Here is a 25,187-nt window from a genome sequence, read left to right as displayed (position 1 = left end):
AAAAAAAAAAAAAAGAAAGCATGGTGGAAGAGATAAGGAAACAAAAGAGTGTATGAAGAGGAAAGAGCAGAACTCCACTTTCCTAATTCTGTGTAGAAAAAGATACTTTCTAAATCTTGTTTGAGATCATTGGGACCCCAGGGTCAAAGGACACATATGAATTTTCTGGACTTTATTTTCATTATGCCAAGACAGAGAGCAGGACCACATCTTCAGCAGGTGATCAAAAAGTAGCAGGCATCGTTCTCATTATCAGCTCACCCTCAGAGGAGAAGAAATCTCTTGCTCAAGTTTCTCCTCACTGATATCCCTCTGTACTTCCAACAGCTCCACGACTCAGTCTCCTCAAGTCCCAGAACAATTTAACTTGATGCCCCTTGCAAGTCAAAATTCACAGTGCCATATACATGGGTATTTGCTTACAAGGCTCTTACACACTGAGAAAAATCCTCAAGAAATAACAGCAAGTCTTGGTTTGGCCCTCTCCAAATAAATTCACACATACTCCATCTATGAAGGATGTGCAAAGGCCCTGTGATTCTAATCTAAAGCAAACCTGGAGGTCTATGAAACAGCCTTTCTGATGGATCATGGACATGCCCCTAGGTCTCTCTAGATCCTTGAAGGCTCAAGTTCACCTGGACCAAGATAGGCATCTATCGTCCTCTGAAGCCTTGGCACTGTGCCAGAACCAATTAAGCCCAGCAAATAGTGGAAATGAGATAGTGTCCTTCATTATTTTCTCTCCTAGGTCATCCCAGCACATTTCCGTACATGCAGAAAAGAAAAAAAAACAAGCAAACAAAAATATATATCTTGTGTGTGTGTGTGTGTGTATTACATACACATACTATTTCTTAAATATGACTATTCTGTAAAATCAAATTTTATCCTAAAAATATTAACCATCTATAGTAAAAGCCTAATAAGTATCACCTTCCCATTAAGCAGGATGTTAACGCTCTCCCCCCTGACACCAGTATTTAAAGAACCACACTATAGATTTGACCTTGCAATTCTCAGCAGAACCTCCTAAGTGGAATAAGAATATGAAATGTAATACAGATAATTTCTCCTAAGAGCCTGAGACTCAGAAAGAAAGCAAGAAAAAGGAGAGTGTCAGGGACAGATTTTCCATTTGGTATAATATCATTCAACATTTAATATCCCTTAGGCCTCCACTACTTGCTGGCTTTAGGTAATATTCAAATTGTTGTCTTCATTCTCAGGATTGTGGGGCACATGGGTCCTAGGCAGGTGTCACCACAATTCTCCATGACGTCAGAGTCACACTTCTACCTTGTACTCTTCAATGTTATTGACCAAAGAAATACAATGCTTCATATTCACAAAACACTTCCTACACGGAAGACCTGGACAGAATAATTTTCCCCTTTTATTTATTTTTTTTCAACCTATGTATTTAGGTCAATAACACGGTATGTTTGACTTCTGTAATAATGTGACATGTGCAACAACGGCCCTGGTTTCTTTCCATTACCGGAATTTCTGGAATAGGTTTCAGAAAAGATGCTGGTCATTTAGCTCAGGGGTATACTTAGCCTCAATATCAGCTAGAGAACCTCTAAATTTCCCAAGAAAGTTCACTCAGTACTTTGCCCTTTAAAGCAATATGAATCAAGTATCAGGGAGTTCATTTCTGCACGGGGGGCAGGAATGGACCATGAAAATAATCTCTTTACAAAAAATCCCACTGAGTAAATATATGGACTCGAAAATAATTTTCCACAGCATTTTCTAACTTCAATTTTTTTTTACTAAAACAATTAAGTCCAAAGAAACTAGGACCCCAATTAATTCCTTTTACATTGTGCCATAGAATTAAACATCAATTTAAATGTTATTGCCCAATTAAATGTTACATAAAGGACTGATGTTTTGAATATACAGTGAAAGTAATAAATATGCTGCAAGGGAAAAGAGCCCATCTTTGGCTCACTCTAGTGTGGCTTCTACCACCACATTGCCACATAAACCATTTTTGCTGAGGTCACCAGTGGCCTCCACGCTAGAAAATCAGGATTTTCAGTCCTCAACGTACTTGACTTTCAGCACCATTCAGGTGACCTCTCTCTGCTTCTAGACAACTCTTGCCTTGAACGCCATGGCATCACAGTCTCCTTGCTATCCTTCCACCTCCCCTGAACGCCTTTTTAGCCTCTGGTTCCGACTCCTCTCCTGCCTTACCTCTACATGTGGCAATTCCCCAGGGCAGAGCTCTGGAATCTCTTGTCTTCCAGCTCTGTGTTGTCTGCAAAGTGATCTCATGCATTCCCATTGCTCTAATGCCACATCAGTAACTCTTAAATTTATAATTTCATCCCAGACCTACTTTCGACTCCAGATTCACTTATTTAATTACCTATTTGTCATCTGTATAAGGCTGGTTCACAGCTGTCTAAAACTTAACATGCCTCCAGCTGAATTTTTTTTTTAACTTTGTTGGGGGACAATGTATTTTTGTCCCCCAACAAAATGTATTTTTTCAGGGAACAATGTGTTTTTCTCCAGGACCCATCAGCTCCAAGTCAAGTTGTTGTCCTTCAATCTTAGTTGTAGAGGGCACTGCTCAGCTCCAAGTCCAGTTGTTATTTGCAATCTAGTTGTGGGGGGTGCAGCCCACCATTGCATATGGGAGTCAAACCAGCAATTTTGTTGCTAAGAGCACCCACTCTAACCAACTGAGCCACCCAACCGCCCCTCCAGCAGCATTCTTCATCTCCAGCAAATGGCCCTCCATCCACACTACTGCTCCCGAATCTTGGAAGTCATCCTCAACACCTCCTCCTCCTGCAGCTCACTCATGCCTCCATTTCCTTCTGTCCCCCAACACCATCTAGTCCAAGGGCCCACCGTCTCTTGCTGGATTGCATCAGCCCCCCAAGCCATTGTCACTGCTTTTACTTCGTCCCCTCCCATCCTTTCTCCAGCAACAACCAGAGGGAGCTCTTCAAAGAACAAATCTGATCATGTAACTCCCCACACAATATTAAAACCTTCCAAAGGTTTCCACTGAGGAGCTATGACAAATCTATGTCCTTGGAAAGTGATGGTATAAAACTCCTAGATGATAACATTTTTTTTTCTTTTTCACTGATGAATTTTTTACATGTGTATGCCCCTGTGTAACTCCCACGCAGAGCAAGCTATAGAACATTTCCAGCATTCCAGAAAACTCATGTCCTGTCCTGTCCCACCTTCTCCAGAGATAACGACGAGTCTGGCCTTTATTATAATGGATGCGTTTTGCCTGTCCTTAAACATCATATAAATTGCCTAATAGAGATAAAATAACTAAACTAACCTCTTCAAATGCTCCTGCAAATTAATGATTAGACCAGCTTAAGACAATCACATCCTGAAGTGAGCGGAAGTCAGGTGTTCAGCTCTAGAGTCTCAAACTCCCCCAAAGGGTTTGTTAATTAACAAGTGAGAATGAAATCCACACTAGTCCTCCAGATTAAGTTGTCCCCATGAATTGTCCCTCAGGATTTAAGATGACACAGGGACTACTACTTCTACTCATGGGCTTTGAGCCAGTCTGAAAAACTAACCTGCTAGGCAGATGCAGTCAAAGAGAGTATTCTTTCAATTCAAAGACTTCAAAGTGACAAAAATGTGACAGCGTGAGCAAAGTGTACAGTTACTGTCTTAATAGAGGAACAGGACATTATCAGGCATAAAGTCTGAACAGTCGAGTTGTGTTACAAGTATTAGGAATTAACAAGGACGGGCTGTGGGAGGCAGCTTAAAGCCCGACAAAGCCCCACCTGCACCCACTCACCATTATAATTTCACCTCAGAAGAAAGCTATCAAATCTCTATTTTCAAGGCACGGCCCCTGATTTTGTCCCTCTGTCCAGAATAAGGGCCAATTCCAATAAACAGCACAGGGAAGCCAAGCCCCTGGAATGCGTCAACCTCCCTCCTGAATGCTTATTCTGCCCCCTGAAAGCCAAAGAGACCTTTCCCCAGGCTTTGGAATTACTGAAGGCTTTGCGGGATGGCGGGCAGAGCAGAGGTTCAGGGACTTACATTTGCTCCTTGATGCTCCAATCCTCCTCCCTAGGACCAAGAAGATAAATCCTAAAGCTACAATTAGGTTCATCTGGGAGTATTTTGGAGACTTGACCCAAGTCTGGAAGAATTGACAAAATAAGTCTTGCCAAGTATCCCTGCTACTAAGAGGGTCTTGCGCTCTGCACCTTTTGGCACCACAATTAAACATCTGCCGAGAGTATCAGCTGAGCTGAGGCCTGTTGATGCCCACAAAGCATTTCGATAGCATAATTACTAGCACATGGGAGGCACTCAGAAAACACTGGTGACTGTTACCATGAAGAAATTCCCACAAACCACAGTTTTGCTTCCTAAACATGAAAAGGAAAAATGATTCCTCTCTCTGTTCAGTTTGAAGGTGTGGGAGGGTGGGAAGCAGAGGATAAGAAAGTAATTTGGGTAAAATCACCATCAACCATCTTCTTTTTGATGAGTTAAACCAGAGCTCTTCCTAGAGGAAACATACTTATTTCTTTAGAATATGGAATGACATATAAATTCACTTTCTCTCCTTTTCTCTATTAAAATTTCCCTTGAACCCCAAAGGTAGTAAATTTCATTTAGCCTGGCTTCAGATGTATGGGAGAACCTTCCAGAACCTCTGGTAAATAAATCGAAGGGTGGGACGGAAAGTCGCAGGGAAGGCAAGATAGCCTCAGCTATGTTCTTTAGAGGAACTGTTGTGGAGCTTGGAGCAAGCCCACCTGAGACAGGACCCCAACCCTGCACTGTCCTCCTACCACCAACAGGCGGCCTGGTGAGGCGGAAAACCACGATAAAGAGACAAGAGAAAGACAAACTTTAAGTTTTTTAACTTGTACAGTTGCAACCAGCCCTTGACCATTATTTTCATTAGTTGCACTCACATTTTTAGGTTTGCTCCTCATGGGATACTCTTGGGCTTATTTAGGAATGTAGAGGCAATAGCACTGGACAGGGACACCAGGTCCAACTGGGACTCCAATAAGGACCCCAGTTCTGGTTGCAGCTCTCCAAGTCAGTCCCCTGGTATATGGAGTACCAAATTCTTTTATCGGTAAAGGCATTCAATACGTTTAAGGAATGTGAGAGGAAGCTGGGGCTTTGAAGAGTATGAATAATGCCTGGTAGGAGAATCTGAACTGAATTTCTTGGCAGCCTATTCTCTTCCCCCTATCATCCGAATTATCTACATCGCACCCCTTTCCCTCCTACCTTGGCGAGAGTGATAGGCCCCTTCCCGTCTGGGTTCATCCCTCCACCTGCCACCACTGCCACTTCCTCAAGACCCTCATCCCTAAATAATGCCCTCTTTCAGCTGTAGCCTCTCAATTCCAATTTGAATGCTTTTTTCCTCTTCCCCCTCTTAGACACGTATTTATGCCTTCCCCACCTAAATAAAGACCAACCTACCAGGAAAAGGTTTCCCTGTTGTTCACAGATTGAGTTCCTCAGTCATCAACTCACTGTCCTCTTCATCAGCTTGACCTCCCTGAAGTCAGTGGCATCTAAAGCCATGGGCCACTTCCTCCTCCTTGAAACCCCCTCCTTCTCTGAGCCTCCTGACCCCTGCCTCTAGTAGTTGTCTTTCTGTCTTTGGGGGCAGATCATAGTACATATGATTCTTACCACACCCCTCTTTCTCTAAAGGCTGACCCTGGCAGGAATGGGCCCTTGTTAGCCATATTTGTATTGCATGGCCTCATGGACATCTTCCCAAGACAGAAAAAAAACAGATTAACTCTCCCAGAAAACTGGAACTGGGGTTGGGGGGCAGCCAATCAGGCTGGTGATTTCATTGAGGGAGGTTTAAACTCAGGCCCTACGGGTTTGTCACTTGCACAGAGCAGCAGAGGGAAATGGTGTTTACATACAACACAGAAACAGCCTTGCTGAGAGGTCTGAGAACTTAAGAGTGACAGAGTCCTGCTGTGCTCCTACTGACTCTGTGGTCCCTAGTTCTAGAACCCTGAGTGCCTCTGATACCTAGTCAGCCTTCAAATAAATTCTAAACTTTTATTTCCTTGTTTGAGCTAACTTGTGTGGATTTCTGGGACCTGCAACAGGAATTTTGATGATCATACTTCAAAGGTGTCCTTCTCCTCTCTTCCCGTTTTCTCTTCCCCCTAATTGCAGGTATCAAAGGGCCCAACCCCTAGTTCTTTCCTCTCCTGGGTCTGTGTACTGTTTCTCCGTGATCTCCTCCATGCACTCAGCTTTACCTACCAACTCCGGGTGGGTAATTCCAAATCTGAGTCACCCGGCCAGACCTCTTTACTAGATACTGACCTGTATACCCCAGAATACTGCTCACCTCTGCTTAGATGTCCCACGGCCCCTTAAAATGAAGAATTACAAAACTGAACTCAAACCTAGTGCTTTTCCGATACTTTCTAGACTGATGAGTCACCCCACCATCCAGCCACCGAGTCACCTAAGTCAGAAACCTGAGGCAGATTTCTGTCTCTGCCTCACCCTCCCCAGTCAGTCAGTCCCCTTATCTTCATGATTCTGCACCCTTGGGGTTTCTTGAATACATCCTCTCCTCTCCATTGTGACTTCACTGTATTTCAGACCCCCAATCCTTTATCCTATTTGGTTTTCTTGTCTCCTAACACCCTTCCAACCATCCCCTATTCATAAAACATAAATTTGGTTGACTTAACCTCTGATCCTTTCAAGGTAAAGTCCAAACTCCTTGGAACAATATCCAAGAACTCTGATGATGATAAGACTCCTCATGCCTACCTTGCCAGCCACATCTGTTACCACCTCCCAGTGGGCCCCGAAACTCCGTCCACACTGAACAACTTGCAATTTCCTAAGGTCGCAAACTCCCCTCTGCCTTTTAGCCTTCATACCTGATACCCCACCCTCTCTGAAAAGCCTTCCCACATTTCTTGAAAGGTTAATTCAATGAATTCAGCTCAGCATCACCTCTTCCAGGAAGTCTTCCTTGAATGTCACCTAATTCCCACTGACCTGCACCTTAAGGTTGGGTGTATAGTCTCTGTGCTCCGACAGTCCCTCCTGCATAACTTTTTCACAAGCCTTTGATGCCATTTCATAATCATCCACTTCTATCTGTGTCTATTCCACGAGACTGAGTTCCTTAACGGAAGAAATATTTGTACTCACAGGACCTGCCATTCAAAACAGGCTTTCTAGATATCTTGTCCTGTAGCACCCAGAAGGGAACTGAGAGAAAAAGCCAGAAACTCCAGAACCAGAATCATTCTCTTCTGTTACAGCTTTGAAAAGGAGAAGGAAAAGATGGGGGTGTGTTTTCTGCCATTGTTTTGACCGAGCTCTGAGGCTTGTGCTTTCACTTGCTTGAGCTCAAGGATGTGGTTCTCTAAGTATATTTATTTACAGAGTGGCCTTGTCATTCCCTGCACAGTGTGGGCTCAGGGCTGCAGAACCCAGTTCAGCAGGAGCACTGGCCATCCCCTAGCAAAGGCTCTGTAAATACTGACAGTTTAACTCAGAAAAGATAAGGTCCCTTTCCTCAAAAAAACACAAGACCCTAAGTGCTTGTGGGAATGGAGCCCTATATCTCTTTGGTATAGAATTTTAGGGTGACCCCTTCTGGTATTAAAGTGCTGTGCAATCTCCTCCCCTTTAGTGGAGGCTGGCCAAGTGATTTGTTTCTAACCAACAGAATACGGCAAAAGTGATAGGATGTCTCTATAGCAGACTGTATCTCTTGCTGGCTTCGATGAAGCAAGTTGCAAAGATGAGGAGGCCCATGTATAAGGAACTGAGGGCAGTCTTCAAAGCAGTGAGGAACTGAGGCCCTCAGTCCAAAAGCCTTCAAAACACTGAATTATGCAACAACCACATGAGCTTGGAAGTGGGTCCTTCCCCAGTTGAGCTTTCACATAAGATCCCAAGCCTGGCTAACAAATGACTGCAGTGTTGTAAGAGACCCTGAAACAAACACTCATTCAAGTCATGCCACTGAGAAAATGAAAGGCAATAAATATTTGTTGTTTTAAAGTGCTCACTTGTGGAAGTATGTTATGCAACAAAAGATAACTAATACAATATCCTCCATCCCTACTGAAAGTCTAGCTACCCCGAAATCAAAACAAAATTTTTTAAAAAACTTCCATTTTTAAGCAGGTTGAATAAGAAAGCAAGCCATCATCAACTAAATGTTTAACTAAAAATGAAATTCCTTCTAAAAACAAGCTTTTAAATCATTTTAGGATTCTAAAAACTGAGGCTAAAAGAATCCACACAAGACATTGTGTAACGTGAGGCAGGGAAAAATGGAGACAAGGTTAAAATTTGTAAAGGGGCTCTGGAGAAAACTGAAGGCTTCATTGGTTTATTTAACTTTTAAATCTTATTAAATTTGCTAGATGCATGTTAGCATTCATGGTTCATTTGCTTTTATTCTGACTTCTATAAATAGGCACTCTATGAGCCCTGATAAATGACTTAAAATCCTGCTTGACTTCAATAAAGAAATGAGTATGTTAATCTTAAAAATTCTACCCACAGAAATGAATGAAAGCTCATTTTCCACCACCCTCTACTCCCTGCAAGTACAACTCCCCCAAATCCTAGGCCCCTCCCTGTCATCCTTATTGTTTTCTTTGGCTCTTCCTTTAAAAATCTGGCATCCATTCAAATCACTTAGATCTGGTTCTCTTGCAAAAACAAACAGAAGCTACCTGGGGCCTTTGATTCCTACTCATTTACATTCTTTCCCTGCCAAGGGTCAGAGGCTGTCAGAGTTGGTGGCAGCCAGTCAAGCTCAGCATTTGGTGGCCCTTGTCTACCAATGCAGTGTTTTTCTGCCTCAACATGCCAGTGTTAATTTCTCTAAAATCATAAACAGGAACCTATGTAACTTCCAAAAATCTGAAACTAATAAATCTAAAAGTTCAGCCCAGAGCTGTGACAACAAGCAGACAAGAACCCATACAAAACTCATAAAAATGTAAGTAGTAGGTGGACGGGGTGACATAATCTACAGACCTCGACATATATGGAAAACAAAGGCAAGTTTGAAATGCCAAGTGGTTTGATCAGGTGGAATGCATATTTAAATAATTAGCAGTGCACACTAAAACACTACTTCTGTATACGTAATTAGTTGGTTTGTAGTTTTCTAAAAACAACCTTCAGCTAGAGAGTAATGTCAGTTCTATAGCGTCCCACTAGCTAAACATATATGCTAATTCCATCTGTAAGTCCTACAATCCTCCTTTCTGCCCTGACAACCAGGGTGAAGATCATCTAAATTGGTTTGTCCATTAACAGCATTTTTTGAGCTCTTCCCCAAGAAGACACCAGTAGGTTGTTACGAGGCAAAAAAAAAAAAAAAAGAAATCAATCCTATGCAACAAGATCTTATCCCTTGGTATTTAATTTCTCTCATTAGGGAGAATTTAAATTTAATTTTTTTTTTTTTCTGGGTGAGCAGAAGACATTGAACAAAGAAGTTGAGAAACACTATTCTAGATGCTTAGAATTCTAGATGAGCCAACAGGGAAGAAAATGATCATAAGAAAGGTAGGGTAAAACCTGCAGACACTAAATGAAATAAGCCCAAGAACAATCTAATAGCTGCATCCACCTGTGTATTAAAACAGGAGCAGAACTAGAGAAATCCCCAAGGCAGTTATAACACAGCATTAGAAACTCTGACCTTGAAGTCAGAAGACCTGCTGTTTGAGTCAGCTCCTAGCACATGATTACTGGTTACGCCACTTTAGAGAAACGCTACTTATTACTTGCATTCTTTTTCCTTTTCTGTAAAAAAAGAACAGCAATGTCAGAATCAGGTTACTGCAATAGTTAAACGAGATAAAGCACTCTGCTGTTCAGTTGAGAGGCAACACCATCCAGCAGAATTATTTGAACACTGGAAAGCGCTGCATGGGCAGAGGATTGGATTAAGAAGCCTACCGTTGACACTACGGTGAATTATTGTTTCAAGATAGTGCTAGACTTGTGTGTGAAGGGGCTGCTCGTTAGAAATAGTATGTCCTATGTAAAAAACAAAACAGGAATGACCTAATGAGACTGATCTCTCCTATTTTAAGGGGATAGCAGGAGATATTCAGACCACAGAGAAGTGATGAGAAATAAACCTTTCTTATTTTTCTCCCATCAACTAAACCAGCGTTTCTCAAATCATCTGGGGCACTTTCGAAAACTTTTGGAGAATGTCTGAACCTGGAAAATCGTGAGAACTCCATAAATATTTATTGAATAAATGAGCACTGCTAAGGTTGCAGTGAGATAAGCGTTCTCATACACTACTCGTAGGAGTGTCAATTAGTATGTTCTTTAGAGAAAGCAATGTGTTAACAGATATCAATTTTTTTTGTTTAGTTCAGTTTTGTTTTTGTTTTCAGTTTATACCCTTGGTCAAATAATTCTATGTCTAAGAACCTACCCCAAGGAAATTATCAAACAGAAGAACAAAAATGTATACATAAGGATGCCTATCACAATATGATTTTATGTTTGGACGCTATACCACTAGACTCGCTTCGAACCTGCATGAAACACTTGTGCTCTGTAAAACCCATGTTATGGATGGGAATATTTGACAGGTAAACAAAAGAAACAAATCCAAACAAGGTGCTGCCAAAATATCAGGTGTCATCTCAATTAAAGTTAGCCACCCTGCAGCTCATTAATATTTCAAAAAGTTGAGAACCTGCCAATCAGTTCATGCCTGGTTGGGTCAGGTCTTAGCCTTCCATCATCCTGGTGATCTCCACTAATCTCAAATTCAAATGGCAGACAATTAGCAATTAAAGCATCTTTAAGGAACAAGTAACATTGTTGCCGGCTAAGGCAGCACAGGGAGAAAGAGAATAAAATTTACTTCACCGGCTTTCTTTTTAAATTCCCAATCTTCTTGAGGCAGGATTTGCAACTCATCACCAGCCTGAATTTCTCCACCACAAATGACAAGCCTTCTCTAGGGATTAATTGCTCCCTTATCCGGAAAAACCCTACTGAAAAGTTGCTGAAATCACTATAAGTCCTACCTTCCTGTGGGCTATGAGATAAAAAAATTCTCCCAGGAGTACAACAAGAAGGGTTCACTTAAAAAATTAAAAAATTAAAAAAATGAAGTTCTATGCAAGAGACTAAATTGTGAGCTCTCAGGTTTTTAGTACCAATGATCTCAAATATGAGAATGATAACCAAGAGAGCAAAAGAGCATTTTTATCAAATGTATTCATCAGGTACTATTAAGCATCTGCTTACTAAATGAATCAGATATCATAGCTAATCAGCTAGGTAATCCTGGTAGAGGGGACTCTGTGGACGGTAGACCAGCAACCAAATATATAATGATAAATAGCATACGTGTAGTGCCCAATACTTCTCAAAGCACTTTCACACATGATTTATCATTCGATCCTCACATTAACTCCATAAGGTAAGCAGACAAGGAAAGATTTGACAGACAGGCACGCACATCTAGGTTAGCTGATCTGCCCACATTTATGGAGCCAATTGATTATTGAAGACATCCATTGTCAAATCTAGGTCTTCCAGTTTTCTTTCTACCATATCACACTAGGATAGCAGGCATAAATTCTACATATGTGATATGAGTACATGATTAGACAAGATAGAGTGGTGGAACCAAGACCCAGGAGCCCCGCTGCTCACTTCAAGTCCCAGTGTCATCACCTATAGGTAGTGTAATTTGGGGGAAAGTATAAAAACACTCTGTGCATCAGTTTCCTCATCTGCCAAGTGGGAATAATAATAACACTCAGCCATAGGATGATTATGGGGATCATGTCTAATGTGCTGAGCCCAGTGACGGGTAGAGAGCAAAAGGTTCAATAATTGTTAGCTACCATAATTATGAGGGTCACTGACTGAGAATCGAAAAACATTCTCTGCTTAATCAAGATAAATGCAAACATACTGAATCCTTCTGTCTGTCAGATGTGTGTTAGGTGCTGTATTAGTTTCCTATTGCTGCTATAACAAATCACCATACACTGAGTAGCTTAAAATTACACAAGTTTATGCACAAGGGATGGAGGTCAGTAGTCTGAAATGGATCTTACTGCGCTAAAATCAAGCGTCAGCAGAGCTGCGTTCCTTCCGGAGGCTCTAAGAGAGAATCCATTTCCTTGTCATTTATGCATTCCTTGGCTTGTGGCCCCTTCCACAATCTTCAAAGAGCACCACTCCAATCACTGGTTCTGCTGATTTTCTCCTCTCGCCCCCTGTTTACTTCATCGTGTCACATTCTCTGCCCCGATCCATCTGCCTCCCTTTTATAAGGACCCTGTGATCTGGGTCCATCAGGATAACCAAGATAATTGCCCCATCTCAGGATCCTTAACCACATCTACAAAACCCCTTTTGCCATATAAGGTCACAGTCACAGGTTCCAGGGATTAGAATGTGGACATCTTTGGGGAACCATTATTCAGTCTACCACAGGCACCAAAGATACAAGAATGAATTTGATACAAATGCTGAGTTCAAGGAGTTCATACACTATTGAATTAGGCATGTTTAAAAGAAAAAGAAAAATTCTAATGCACATGAAACTACATGACTCAGAGCTATTAGAGAAGAATAAACAAAGTGCTCTGGGGTAACAGGGTGGATCCATTTATCTCAGCCAAGAAGAGAAGACCTCATGAACAAGGGGACACATGCATAGAACTGGGCAATGATTTGTACCGAAACTCGTGGTGATGAAAGGTTCCCAGGAAAGCACATGGAAAAGTTGGGAATATTGAATGGGCTGGTGTGATTAGAGCCTGGGGCAAAGGGAGGAAAAAGTGGACAGAAGAAAATGTTGAAGGGGGACATTAAGGCTGTATGGTGAAGGGCCACAGCACAGCAGAGGAACTTGACAGAAAGGAAAGTCATGGAAGGCTGCTGAACTCATCATTCCGATTTATGTTTTACAAAGAAAACTCCAGAGGTAGTGAGGAGAGTAAATTGTGGAAGGCAGAGCCCAATTTGAAACCTACTTCAATAGTCTAGAGAAAAAAGGATAAAAGACTAAATGAAAGAAGGAATGCAGGAAATGAAAACAAAGATGGATTTCAGACACACTTCCAAAGTGAAATCAACACAACCAAGTGACCAACTGAATACAAGAGGGACACAGAAGTGATGTAGAGATGACTAGCTCAGACAACTGGTGGATAGTGACGCCACTAAGTGATAAAAAAAAAACAGAGAAAAAGAGGGCACTTCATGGAGGAATATGTTTCAGATGTGCTGATGAGAACTTCTAATGGGGCTAACTCTGACAGTTTAGCAAAAAGGAAAAGCATGCAGAAACGACACTGACATGTCTGAGAATCTGAAAAGATCTAATATTTAGAGTCAGAGGACCTGGGCTCCGGTCCTTTTCTGACATTTATTAGCTTTGCAACTTTTGGACAAGTTTCTCAGTCTCTCAGTTCTTTGGTTTCTCCATCTGTGAAGTGAGAGATTGGGGGTATTAGATAATTATTCAATTTCTTTCTTATTCTAACATTATATGGGTCAAATACGTGAGTCATTATTTTATTCCCAGTTTCAACCACTTCTCCCAGCCACACTCAACATTAGCCACTAACAGAAAATCTGACAGGTCTTGATTTTCAAAAAAAGGGCTCAAGTTTAGAAGGGGAGGACAGAGCACTAACAACCACTGCACACCTACTATGTACCAGGTGCTGTGATGGCCACAGTCTCCTTCCATTGTTCTCCCACTTGGCCTGGACAGCTCCATGTGGTCCTAGAAATGACCTACATCATGAAAATCAAAGATGTGATGCCATGAATAATAGCTGTTCCAACTGATGTTTTTTGTTTTTTGTTTGTTTGTTTGTTTGTTTTTGTTTTTAGCTGAGCCATTCTGCCACCTGTTGGCAGCTCAGCAGCAGCTCAGTTCGGGCTGGGAATCAAACTGGCAACCCTGTTGCTCAGAGCTTGCACTCTTGAGCGAGTTCTTCACCAACTGAGCCACTTGGCCAGCCCCCAACTGCTGTTTTATGTTCTATCCCCAAACACTCCTTTCCTAATAAGTGTGTTTACACCAACAGGGCCACAAATTAATTTTCTTATTGGGTATTGAAAAATTACATGGAAGATCATGAGAGCCTAGAGATGGAGGAGGCAAGTAAGTCATTTTTAAAGTACTTTATTTAGAGCATACTAAATTGAGATAGTACTCTAATGAGGTCACTGATATGACAAGACAATATAAGCCCCCACTTGAAACTATTCAGTGGCTTCCACTGAGTTTGGTTATAATTCTCAGTGGGGTGAACATAGAGGCTTAGCACAATCCTGTAGGTTTTTCAAATTATTAATGCACCCCTTTCGGGTTGGCCAAGTGGCGTGTTGGTTAGGAGTTGGCTTGGGATGCCAGCTCTGAGCAGCAGAACGCTGGTTTGGATCCAACATGAGGGCCAGTAACGCTATGCCCTCTACAGCTAAGATGGTGAACAACAGCTCGACCTGGAGCTGGGCTGCCCTGAGTCGCTGGCTACGGCATAGGCTGCCGTGGGGCTGGCCAGCAGCTGGCATGAGCTTTCATGAGCTGCCGTGAGCTGCCGTGGGCGGCCGTCCAATGGCCAGCGAACTGCTGCCTCACCAAGGAAGAGCGCAATAATACCAACATGGGCCAGCAAAGTGACGTCCTCCACAACTAGACTGAAGAACAAAAGGACAGCAACTTGTCTGTTCTGTTCCCCTTCCCTGATTTCCCAAACCTGTTCCCCTCCTCCAATTCCTCAATAAAATCTTTTTAAAAAAATGCACCCCTTTACTCCATCCCACAAGATTCTTATACTTCCCCAGGTTAAATCATAGTAGTATTTATCTCCTCTTAAATTTAGGAACATATAACAAAAAGACTGAAATCTAAAGACTAATATCTAAAATAAAGTCCATATTCCTTAATTGGATACACATACATATATACATGTATGTGCATGCATATGTGTATATGTACACATGTATGTATATGCACCTACATGTGTGTCTAACTAAAATATATATACACCAGGAGTGCCAAAAAATATATATACAAGTGGACACTGGTCAGTGTTGGTCAAGCAGTAGTTCACTATAATCAGAAGTGTCTGGACGCTGATGGTAACCTCTTTGAGCACCTCTTGTAATTGCAGAAGTCAAGCGTGACTTGTATTCATCTTTTGTTATCGGTATAGATTGAGTACTACAATTTTAATAGCTTTTTCCTTTCTTAAAATGTGTCTACATTTTTTTTGGCACCCTCTGAATATAGTCAGTTAGTTTGGCCCCATCCTACCTTTTTGTGTCCCACTTCTAGCTACACACACCCTTATAGCCTTTTCCCTAATCTTATTCAAGCACATGACTTCCTACAATTGCCCATGCTACTCTATGCTCTGTGTCTTCGTTCACCTTCTTCCTTCGTGTCCTCAGGTATACCCATCTTACTCAGATGGCCTACTTCAGCTATCATCTTCTAGTGAAAGCCTTCCCTGATCTGAACTGACCACTCCCTCCTTTGTGTCCTACAGTATCTTCTATCATTATTTCTATAACTCTTTATTGTAAATTTGTTATATTTCTGTATCTCCCTACTAAGTTTTAACTTTCCAGAGGTAGAACAGGCCAGGTACATAATTGATATGTGTCGATTTAATGAATGAATGAATGAATGAATGAATGAATGAATATAATAATAGAAGAAGAAATATTAAGTGCATTATTTGGTCTCTCTAAGGCAAAGTTATATTCCTTTCCTCAAAATCCATTTAAAGGTCCAGAAAACAGTTTTCATTTACTTACTATCAATAACTAAAGGTAAGGACTTCTAAAGGTAGTGCTGTTTTAATATATAATGTACTCCATGATTTAGGGGGCAGAGAATGAACCAAGCACACAACACTATCAGCAAACTTGTTTGATTAAAACGTTTAAAATTATATTTATTCTGCCATCATGTCAAAAAAATAAGAGTAGAAATTGAACTATCACCACCTCAAAATTTCATGCCACAGTGAGATTATAATTTTTAACAGTAAAATAGTGGGACATTTATTTTTTTTGTTCCATCTGTGCTAAAATAGCTACAGTCTTACCCTTCAGAGGTATATTTATGGCCATATCAGTCAAGAAGCCCAGAGAAACAGCTCTCAGAGAATATGATCACCACTTCTGAATGGCAGAAATAAAGTGAGCATGTTAACCTGTGCCAGGTGAGATTATTAACAATGTGTGCATCTACGTGTTCACCAACGTAGCTACCCAGAAGCACACTAAATTGAACCCTGAGAAAGAGTGTCAGGTAACTGTGTCCAAATCCTCCCTCAATCCTAGGAGACAATGCCTTTTCCAGCAAAAAGTGCTTACTCAGTGTCAATTACAATGCCAGCATCAGACTATGACACAGGCACTTGAACTTGAAGCTCATAAAGCTCTCTTTAATAGGAGAACAATCCAATTCAATGGTTAAATGCCAATCAGGGTGGGATAAGTAGGCAGCAGCTGAAAATACAAGATTTAGAAAGCAACTGCAGCTCCTCTGGGAATGCATTACTACCGAATGGCTGTCAGAAACGAAACATAAGTGAGTTAGCACCATTAACTTGGGGGAAAAAGAATGACTCCTATTTAAGTGAACACACATGGAAACCCAGTCAGTTTTGGAGTTATATGCTAAATAGGTTTGGAAAACTTTCTTAAGACTAAAAAGTGTGTGCCAATGAATTTGGATAATGAAAACAAATCAGGATATAAAGAAAAATCAAAAGTGCCTTTTCTCGAACTATTATCCATGCTATATGTATCCATAAAGAAATCAAATATCTCCTAAGGTAGTCATGAAATTTTGGACTCCTGACTGATCCATTCATCCTGAAAAAACATTTAGCCTTTAGAAAAGGGCAGTTTCTCCTGGGCCAAAAGCAGATCTGAGCTTCAGCGGCTGACCTTTTCATGTGCCTTCTGCCGAGCTGCCACTTCTCCCTGCTTTATGAAAAGGAAGATGACCATCACTTCAGCTCAAGGGAAAAGGCCAGAAGAGACCTGCTCTAAATCACTGACCCAGGAACTCTCCTCCTGGCTACACTATGTCTTGTCCCACACTCTTTGTCAAATGATGAAAAGTAATGACATGCAAGGCAGAAATAAAGGGGAAAACGAGGGTAGGCATGGTTGGGGAGAGAGAGAGATGGTGTGTCCATTTAGGGGAAGGAAGATATCTCATATGAATCAAACTTCTCTGGTCTACATTGATTCTCCTTTTCCTGACACACAGGAAAGGGGTCATCAGTGACAAGTACCATGTGGTCCTACCCCAAGCCACAGTTGACTGGTCCAAGTGGATATCTATCCCAGGCTGGGCCAATCATCTCTCTTTCCCAGGACTGTTGCCTCTACAACCAAAGAGAGCATAACCCAGTCCTACACGGTGGCATAAACTCTGAGATGTGTACATCACAGAAACATTTGAGGTTGTCTTTCCCACCTTCTCTGTACCTGGTCTGCAGTGAAAAAGGATGAAACCAACAAGCTGAGGGAAACCAAGACATAGGGAGAGAATACTGGATGCATTCAAGTCCCAGCTTGTGAGGCCCTGGTCTTCCAGCAGTTTCACTGCCTGACTCTTTCTTCAATTATTCTACATTTAATCATATAAGGGAGGGGCAGCACAGAGCATCACCATAAAAATCTACTCTGAGTTAAGCACACAGACCCAGAATGCAAAGTCCAATCCTTACAGAGTCCAGAGAAAATAACTTAGGGGTAAGAAAAAGATCCATTCTGCTCCATGCATGATAATCCTTTAAAAATTAATTTTTCTAAGTTAATTTGAGATGGGTTTTTGCTGTGTATGAATAAGAATCTAAATACTTGATTAAAAAATGTTTATGCTTGAATATCTTTGAATATAATAGAAGACTTAGAGGGATGACTAGTTTGAGAAACAAAGATCTCTGTCTGAGTGTGCACAAGTCCTTTCCCTTGCAGATAGTAGGGTTCTTTGGGAACTGATAACTCATATATTTCGATATATGTATATAAATATGCATGTAGATTTATGAATATCAGGGCTTTTCTTAGCACCAGAGGTTAAAGTCAATATCTCATCTCCCTGATTCAATGCAACCTCAAGATAATGAGAAATTAGTGTGGGAGAGTAACAAAAACAGTCATCAAAAAATCTATAATGATATTAACAAGTTGCGAAACTTAAAGATAGAACACTGAGATTCATGCTAGTTTTCTTAGCCACATATTGATAGACTATTCTACCAGCCTGAAATATTAAAAACAACCAGAATTAACATTTAATATAACTTTGAAAAGATGAAGCCAATTATCAGAAATGATAACTGTACCCACAGGGGAAAAAATGTAATTAATTTAGGCAACTTTTAATTAAATAACATAGTTTTCTTCGTAACAGCATCTCAACGGCTACTTCGTAACACACAAGTACTCAACGCCTACACATCCATGCTTCCTCAGACCTCCCAAATGCCGAAATTCTCAGGGCTCAAGAGCTCCCAAGGCAACGAAATCTGCACATCCTGAGTGAGCACACAGGCACCATTTTTGGCTGGCCCTGCCAAGATATATGCCAATGCTGTCAAGGTCAGCTTCTTCTTCAGACTTTGCGGATCACTAATATTCCCGAACTTCTATTCAGACTTGAAGTAAACTGGCTTTTTCATACAATAAAAGGTCGATTTCTCTCCCAGCCTCCTTACACCATAAAGGGGAGAGAAAAGGTAAGCACAGGTGGTTGAAGGCCTCACTTCATGGTTTCCCAATAACATAGATGCATTGCTTAATACAAACTGGACAAAGGGGCCAGAAAGAGCCAGCTGTAGCCCCTTATAACCTTTTGTTCATCCAGATGCTAATAGGTTGTGCCTCTGGTTTAAATGTCTTTGTCTCTCTCTCTCTTAAAATGCCACAGGAAATAAGTTACCTAAATGGCTTGAGCTACCAGGAGCAGCCTCCAGTCACCATTATTACGGCTCACCTCTTACCTGCCCTAAGCACCAGTGCAACCTGTCCATAGAAATGCTGCACGAAGTGTAGGGGGCAAAGGGGGTGGCGGGGACCAGCAGGAAAGAAGCACAGGATCTTCTGTGTGCATCTCTCTGACACTAGTCCCTATCCCTGGTTACACCTTCCCAAGTCAGGCTTCAGGATATAACTCCTTTAAAAAGTGGCAAAATATACGGCTAAAGTGGCATTTGGTTCTCTAAATGCAGCCCCCTAACACCGAAGGCAGAACCACCAAGCGTGGTTCCTCATTCAGCAGCAGTCTTTATCACAAGCCCCACTGCTTTCACCCTTTCACTATCATCTGACGAGTGCCCAAAAGTTTCGATGTACAAGCTGCATAGTCAGAGAAAAGAGCCTTAAAAGAGTTTCAAGGTGGGAGATATTTTTTTATGAGCATATTTAGGTTGGTACGAGTCAAGTTCAAAATTCAAGTCACTTATAAACGAATTTAAACAATCTAAACAATTTTTATAGGAGGAGGAGTAACCTGATGTTCAAGTTCATTTGCCTCCAATTTTGAAGTAATTCATCTTCAAAATTTCTGTGAAAATTCTACAGCGTTGCCCAGAAAATGGCACCAACCATCTGTAAGTAAAAACAAAAGCTCTCTGTAGTATATATCACAGGTTCAAAGCACTTTGGCATCGGCAGATTGAACACGTTATTAAAAGAATTTTACTGCAAGAGGAGCTACCATAATTACACAGCAGCTGGTCTAATGTTGACAAAACAACTTTTAAAAGCTTTCAGAAGCCTTAAAGGCTAATCAATTAAAAAGGCATGAATAGTAATGTGCCTCCTATCCTTAACCGTGCAAGCTGCATCTCCTGCAAATACAGTGACGTTTTCATTTTGGAACGATCATTTCTTACTTCCTACAATTAAGCCAAACATGTGAATAAATTCTAAGTTGTGTCTAGGTGAGACCATTATACTTAAAATAAAATAACTCCATAAAACTCAATTATAAACATTGAACTTAATGAGCATTTCCCCACTAGCAAAGTTATTATCAAAATGCCAACAGCTCATGTCAGAGTTAGAGTTTGTGCTTACTTTACCAAGAGCAGGCACAGAAGTGTTTTCGATTACTGTCTACATTGGCCAACAATATGCTGGAGGTATAAAGAATGACTGAATAAACAAATGAATGAATGAATGAATGAATGGATGGATGGATGGATGGAATGAGTCTGTACACTGCATCCAAGAAACACTGACTTAATCCCCTTGTGATCTGCCCAAGTGGTCATGTGGAATGGCCCCTTCTGCCAGGACCAACCCGAGCTTTCTTCAGGGTCCATCTGAAAGCCCATCTCTCACAGGAACCCTTCTCCACCCTTTGCTCAAAGCTTGTTTCTTTTTGGAATCCCTCACCTTCAGAGAATCAGAAAGGATTTTACATATCATTGAATCCAATCCTCTTTAGAGCCCAGCAAACTTTTTCTATAAAGGACCAGAGAGTAAATAAGTTAGGCTTTGTGGACCATAAGGTCTCGGTCTCCTCACAGCTACTTATCTCTACCATTGTAGTGTGAAAGCAGCCATGCACAAGATTCACACCAATGGGCGTGGCTGGATTCTAATAAAACTTTATTTATAAAAGAAGGCAGGAAGCTGGATTTGGCCCACAGTCAGCTTGCTGAGCCTTACTCTACCAGCACGCGTCCCCTCTTTGCCTCTCAGTGTCCTGGACGTCTCCTTGGGAAGACCTCCAGTGAAGGGGGCTAACCCCGCTCCCAGCAGCCTCTTCTGTTTTCTGAAGCTTTCCCTTTTATTGACTGAAAGGAACCTCCCTGCAATTTGCCACCGCTGTCACATCTTCCTCATCCCTGCATCCTGTCCTCTCCTAAATCATTCTCTCTCCAGAGTCTCTGCATCAACAGGCCTTCAAAAACCATTTCTTTAATGAAAGAAAATCGCACCAGTTTTGCCTTCTGGAGCCCCAGAGAGGAAGTCTAATACCTCTTCCACCTGACGGCCCTTACGCATTTGACGACAACTGCGGGATCTGCACGGACTGTCTGCGCCTCTCATTCGGGATCTATCTTGCGGCAGTTTTTTATTGTTAGTTTTCTTCTTCCATGTACACATTTTTTCCTCCTCATTTAGATGGCAAGTGAAGCATAGTCCCTGGCACATAAGCTCCATTTAGTTTTATGAGTGCGAGTGGCAGAATGACCACAGAAATATCAATCAACAAATCTTTTTAAACATCCTGTTCCACAAATTCAATGGGGACTGCTTCTGATACAGGAGGTGGACAGCTCCCCACAGCACCAGTAAGGCTATTCATGTGTTCAACTCCTTCAGGTGTGAAAACTGACCAATGAGAAGCAAAAGGCCTCCTTTCCCTATCTTCTCCCACCCACCAGGATCCTGGAGTATAATTTTAATGTGGCGTATACTCCATAACACCAAAAACAGAGGCTTGGCCCATTGTCTGTCCTTGTCACACACTCAGCCCTTCCTCCTGGCCTTTCAGCAGCTCTCTCTTAGTCATTTTAATATCCTGTGCTATTTATCCCTCTCCTTAACAATCCCTACCCCAGAGCACAACACACACCATTGGCATTTATGCAAAAGCATACAGTAGACCTTGAAAAATCCACCCTTAAATTTTAAAAATGAATAAAAACCTTAAGAGTGCTCCTCATACAGAAGCAAGCTTCCTTGGGGTCAGAAATTGGGTCCCTCACAGAATTCCTACTTTGAAGATCCTAGTAAAACGAGTCCCTCAAACTATCGCCTCTAAAATCTACTCCTAGGGAAAATTCACTTTTGTAATCAGTAATAAAATATTCAAATATTTAAATAGGCTACTTTAATATCATGTTTTTACTATCAAAGTAAAGTATCCTTCAGACCAAAACAATTACCCCATCTCATTTAACATCATTCTGCCTTTTTCTATTGCTTCTCCCCACTCCTGCAAAGGGCAGGAAGGAGGTTATTTCACGAAGTCCTGTACTATCTCCAGTTCCTAGAGGAACCATGGGTGTCGTGTCTGTATGTGAACAATACATCTGTGGACATGCACCAGGGTGGTGGAGAGACCCCAAGAGGGCAGGGCGAACATCTGCCTGCTCTGTGCTCCAGAAAACCCAAGACAAGCCGTCAGCTCAAGCAGCGCTGTCCAATCCAGTAGCCACTAGCCACATGTGGTCACTTAAGCTTAAGTAAACATAAAATTAAGTGAAATTAAAAGTCCAGTCCTCGACCTTACTAGCCACATTTCAAGGACTCAGGAGCCACATGTGGCCAGTGCCTACTATCATGGCCGTGCAAATGTAGAATATTTCTCTCATCACAAAGAGACTAGAAAGTTCTACTGCACAGGGCTAGAGGGCTCACGATGCTGCTCACTGACTGCTGTTTTCCAGCCAACACCTAGCGGGGTTCACTCATAAACTGTCGGGGCCTGCTGGAGTGGTTCTCGGTACCTCCTTGAAACCCAAAGTAAAAAGGGGGATACGGAAACGTCACACCTGGTTATGTCAGACAATTAACACCACATTGTTTTAAAGGTGTTCTGTACGTAAAATGAATAAAGCAACACATAATCTGCTCTCACCTCAGAGAGTCCTGCCAAAGTCCACTGCTTTTGCAACTCCACAAGAAACTTTAACACAGAATAAAAGTAAGACTTGATGCTCATCTAGATTCTAGTAAAAAAAAGGCGGGGGAAAGGGAACAAGAGGCAAAATTTCTCTAACTATTGGGTTGTCAGAAAAATCATGATGCATTTTTGCAACAAAAAACATAGAAAAAATATGTCATGACTTTTCCAACAACCCAATATTTGTTCTGAAGTTGGCATCTTATGCATTATTTTATGAAGTTCATTTTCTCCTGAATTAATCATTTTGCATCAAAAAAAGGATGCAGGGGTTTTTATTTCCTTTATGAAATATGACCCCCAAAGCTCCAGGGAAAGTATACTTACACGCCTTAGATTTATCACCAGGCAAGTAAAGTTATTCAATAATCTGCCTCTAGGGAACACAGCATATAATTTTTTTTTCAGGGTTACTGAAATTGTCATTTCTCTAAAATCTAAAAACAAGACCAAGTTGCTAATAAATTCTAAATTTCCCACATAGTTACTTTGGAGAACATACAATTACAAAAGGAACTGAATTCAAATTCCAGGCTGCTTTCTGAAAGATTAGATGATCCCTGATAGTCTATAACAGCGGTTCTCAACCTTTCACAGGGGTCACCTAAGACCATCGGAAAACACATATTTTCGATGGTCTTAGGAACCGAGATACCACTCCTCTCTCTCCAGGCCCACACGCAGATACGCCCACATACGAGTACCCGGCGACCCCTGAGAAAGGGTCGTTCAACCCCCAAAGGGGTCGCGACCCACAGATTGAGAACCGCTGGTCTATAAAGTCTGTGAAACATCTATTTTGATAACATATGTACTTAAAATTCCCCCATGTCAGTTTCCAGTCACTACAAAATATAAGGTGGCACCAGCTGCAGGGATCAGGAGGAAAAGCTGTGAGCAAAGTGTCAGAAAGTGTTCAAGATGTTAATGGAGCCCGAGTCTCACTACTATTTGCATATCATGGTCCAAGGAAATAGACTGAACAGAGACTGGAAGTCCTTCCTCTTCCACGTGTGAGAAAACTCTACCACGATCTTGGTATGTTTTCTTACTACCTTCCCACTAAGGGATTGTGGTGTGTGTGTGCGTGCGTGTGTGTGTGTGTGTGTGTGTGTGTGTGTACATTACTGACTACATTCTCCATCCTGTATGTCACATTGTGACTACCAATTTGTACTTCTAATCCCTTCACCTTTCTCACACATCCCCCCAAACCCCCTCCCATCTGGCAGCCATCAGTTTGGTCCCGGTAACTATGAGTCAATTTCTGTTTTGTTTGCTCATTTATTCTGTTCTTTAGATTCCACATATAAATGAGATGATATGGTATTTGTCTTTCTCAGTCTGACTTATTTCATTTAGCATAATATCCTCTAGGTCCACCCTTGTTGTTTCAAAAGGTTGGATTTCATTCTTTTTTATGGCAGAGTAATATTCCATTGTATAAATGTACCACAATTTCTTTAATCATCTATTGATGAGCATTTTGTTTTTCTCCATTATCTTGGCTATTGCAAAGAGTGCTGCAGTAAACATAGGGATGCACGGATTGTGATGTGTTTAATTCTGTACCTTTTAACCAAAATGCCCTCCCCTCATTACTGCTCCCCCTCCAAACATTACCCATCTGCAAGGACCAGTGCAATTCTCACACTTCCCATGAAAGCTGCTACAAATCTTCTAACCCACAAATCTCTACTTCTCTCTGCACCTACAGCAACCAATAAAAGACCACACAACTGCAATTGAATTGTCCTTGCTCAGCTCTGCCATGCTGATCTCATCTCCTTATGGCTATGGATCTGCTCCTGTTTCCTGGCTTTTACAGAGATAATAAAACTCCCAAAATTGTATCTTCAGCCCAGATCTCTTCCCTGAACTCATATTCCTATTCCCAACCACCTACTCCGTGTATCTCCATTTAGAAGCCTAACAGGCATCTCAAATGTCAGGAGTCCGAAGCTGATGTGATCCTCTTCCAAATCTGCCCTTACTCAGCATCCCCATCTCAGCAAATGACAATCCCACCTTCCAGATATCAGACCCCAACACTTGGAACCATCTGTGACTCTGCTTTCTCATTCACACCCCACCTCCTGCCCTTTGATAAATGCTATCTCCTCTACTCTTTCCAAATAGACAAGGAATACCTTTTCACCACCTCCACTGCAACCAGCTTGATCTAAGCCAATGCCATCTGGATTATCGCAACAGCCTCTTTCAATCTTGCCCCATCATTCCTATTGGGTTGTTGGAAAAGTCATGACGTATTTTTTCTATGTTTTTCGTTGCAAAAAATGTGTCATGACTTTTCCGACAACCCAATATTATTTATTCTCCCAGTAGCTAGTGATCTTTTAAATCATACATTTTATCAGATCATTCCTCAGCACAAATTCTTTCAATGGCTCCCCAGCTCACTCAAAAGAAGGAAGGGAAAGAGGAAGGGAGAGAAGGAGGAAAGAAAGGGAAGAGAAAGAAGGAG

At 41.5% G+C, this 25,187-nt stretch overlaps 1 protein-coding gene across 2 annotated transcripts in view; it reads right to left on the bottom strand.

The window, feature by feature from the left end:
- Nucleotides 1-25,187, bottom strand: part of LYPD6 (LY6/PLAUR domain containing 6) — a 128,048-nt gene that overhangs the window by 88,391 nt on the left and 14,470 nt on the right. The window contains exon 1 of one of the 2 annotated variants that reach the window (XM_019646504.1): nucleotides 19,571-19,632. The exons of the other annotated variant lie outside the window; for it this stretch is intronic. The gene's annotated coding sequence lies outside the window, so the exon portion shown is untranslated. Of the gene's footprint in view, nucleotides 1-19,570; nucleotides 19,633-25,187 lie in introns of those variants that run through there. 2 annotated transcript variants of the gene reach the window in all.

The sequence above is a fragment of the Hipposideros armiger genome, unplaced genomic scaffold (genome assembly GCF_001890085.2).
Source record: "Hipposideros armiger isolate ML-2016 unplaced genomic scaffold, ASM189008v1 scaffold_104, whole genome shotgun sequence".
Taxonomy (NCBI): domain Eukaryota; kingdom Metazoa; phylum Chordata; class Mammalia; order Chiroptera; family Hipposideridae; genus Hipposideros; species Hipposideros armiger.
Note: the sequence above shows the minus strand (reverse complement) of the source record. Positions and strands in the feature narration are given on the sequence as shown.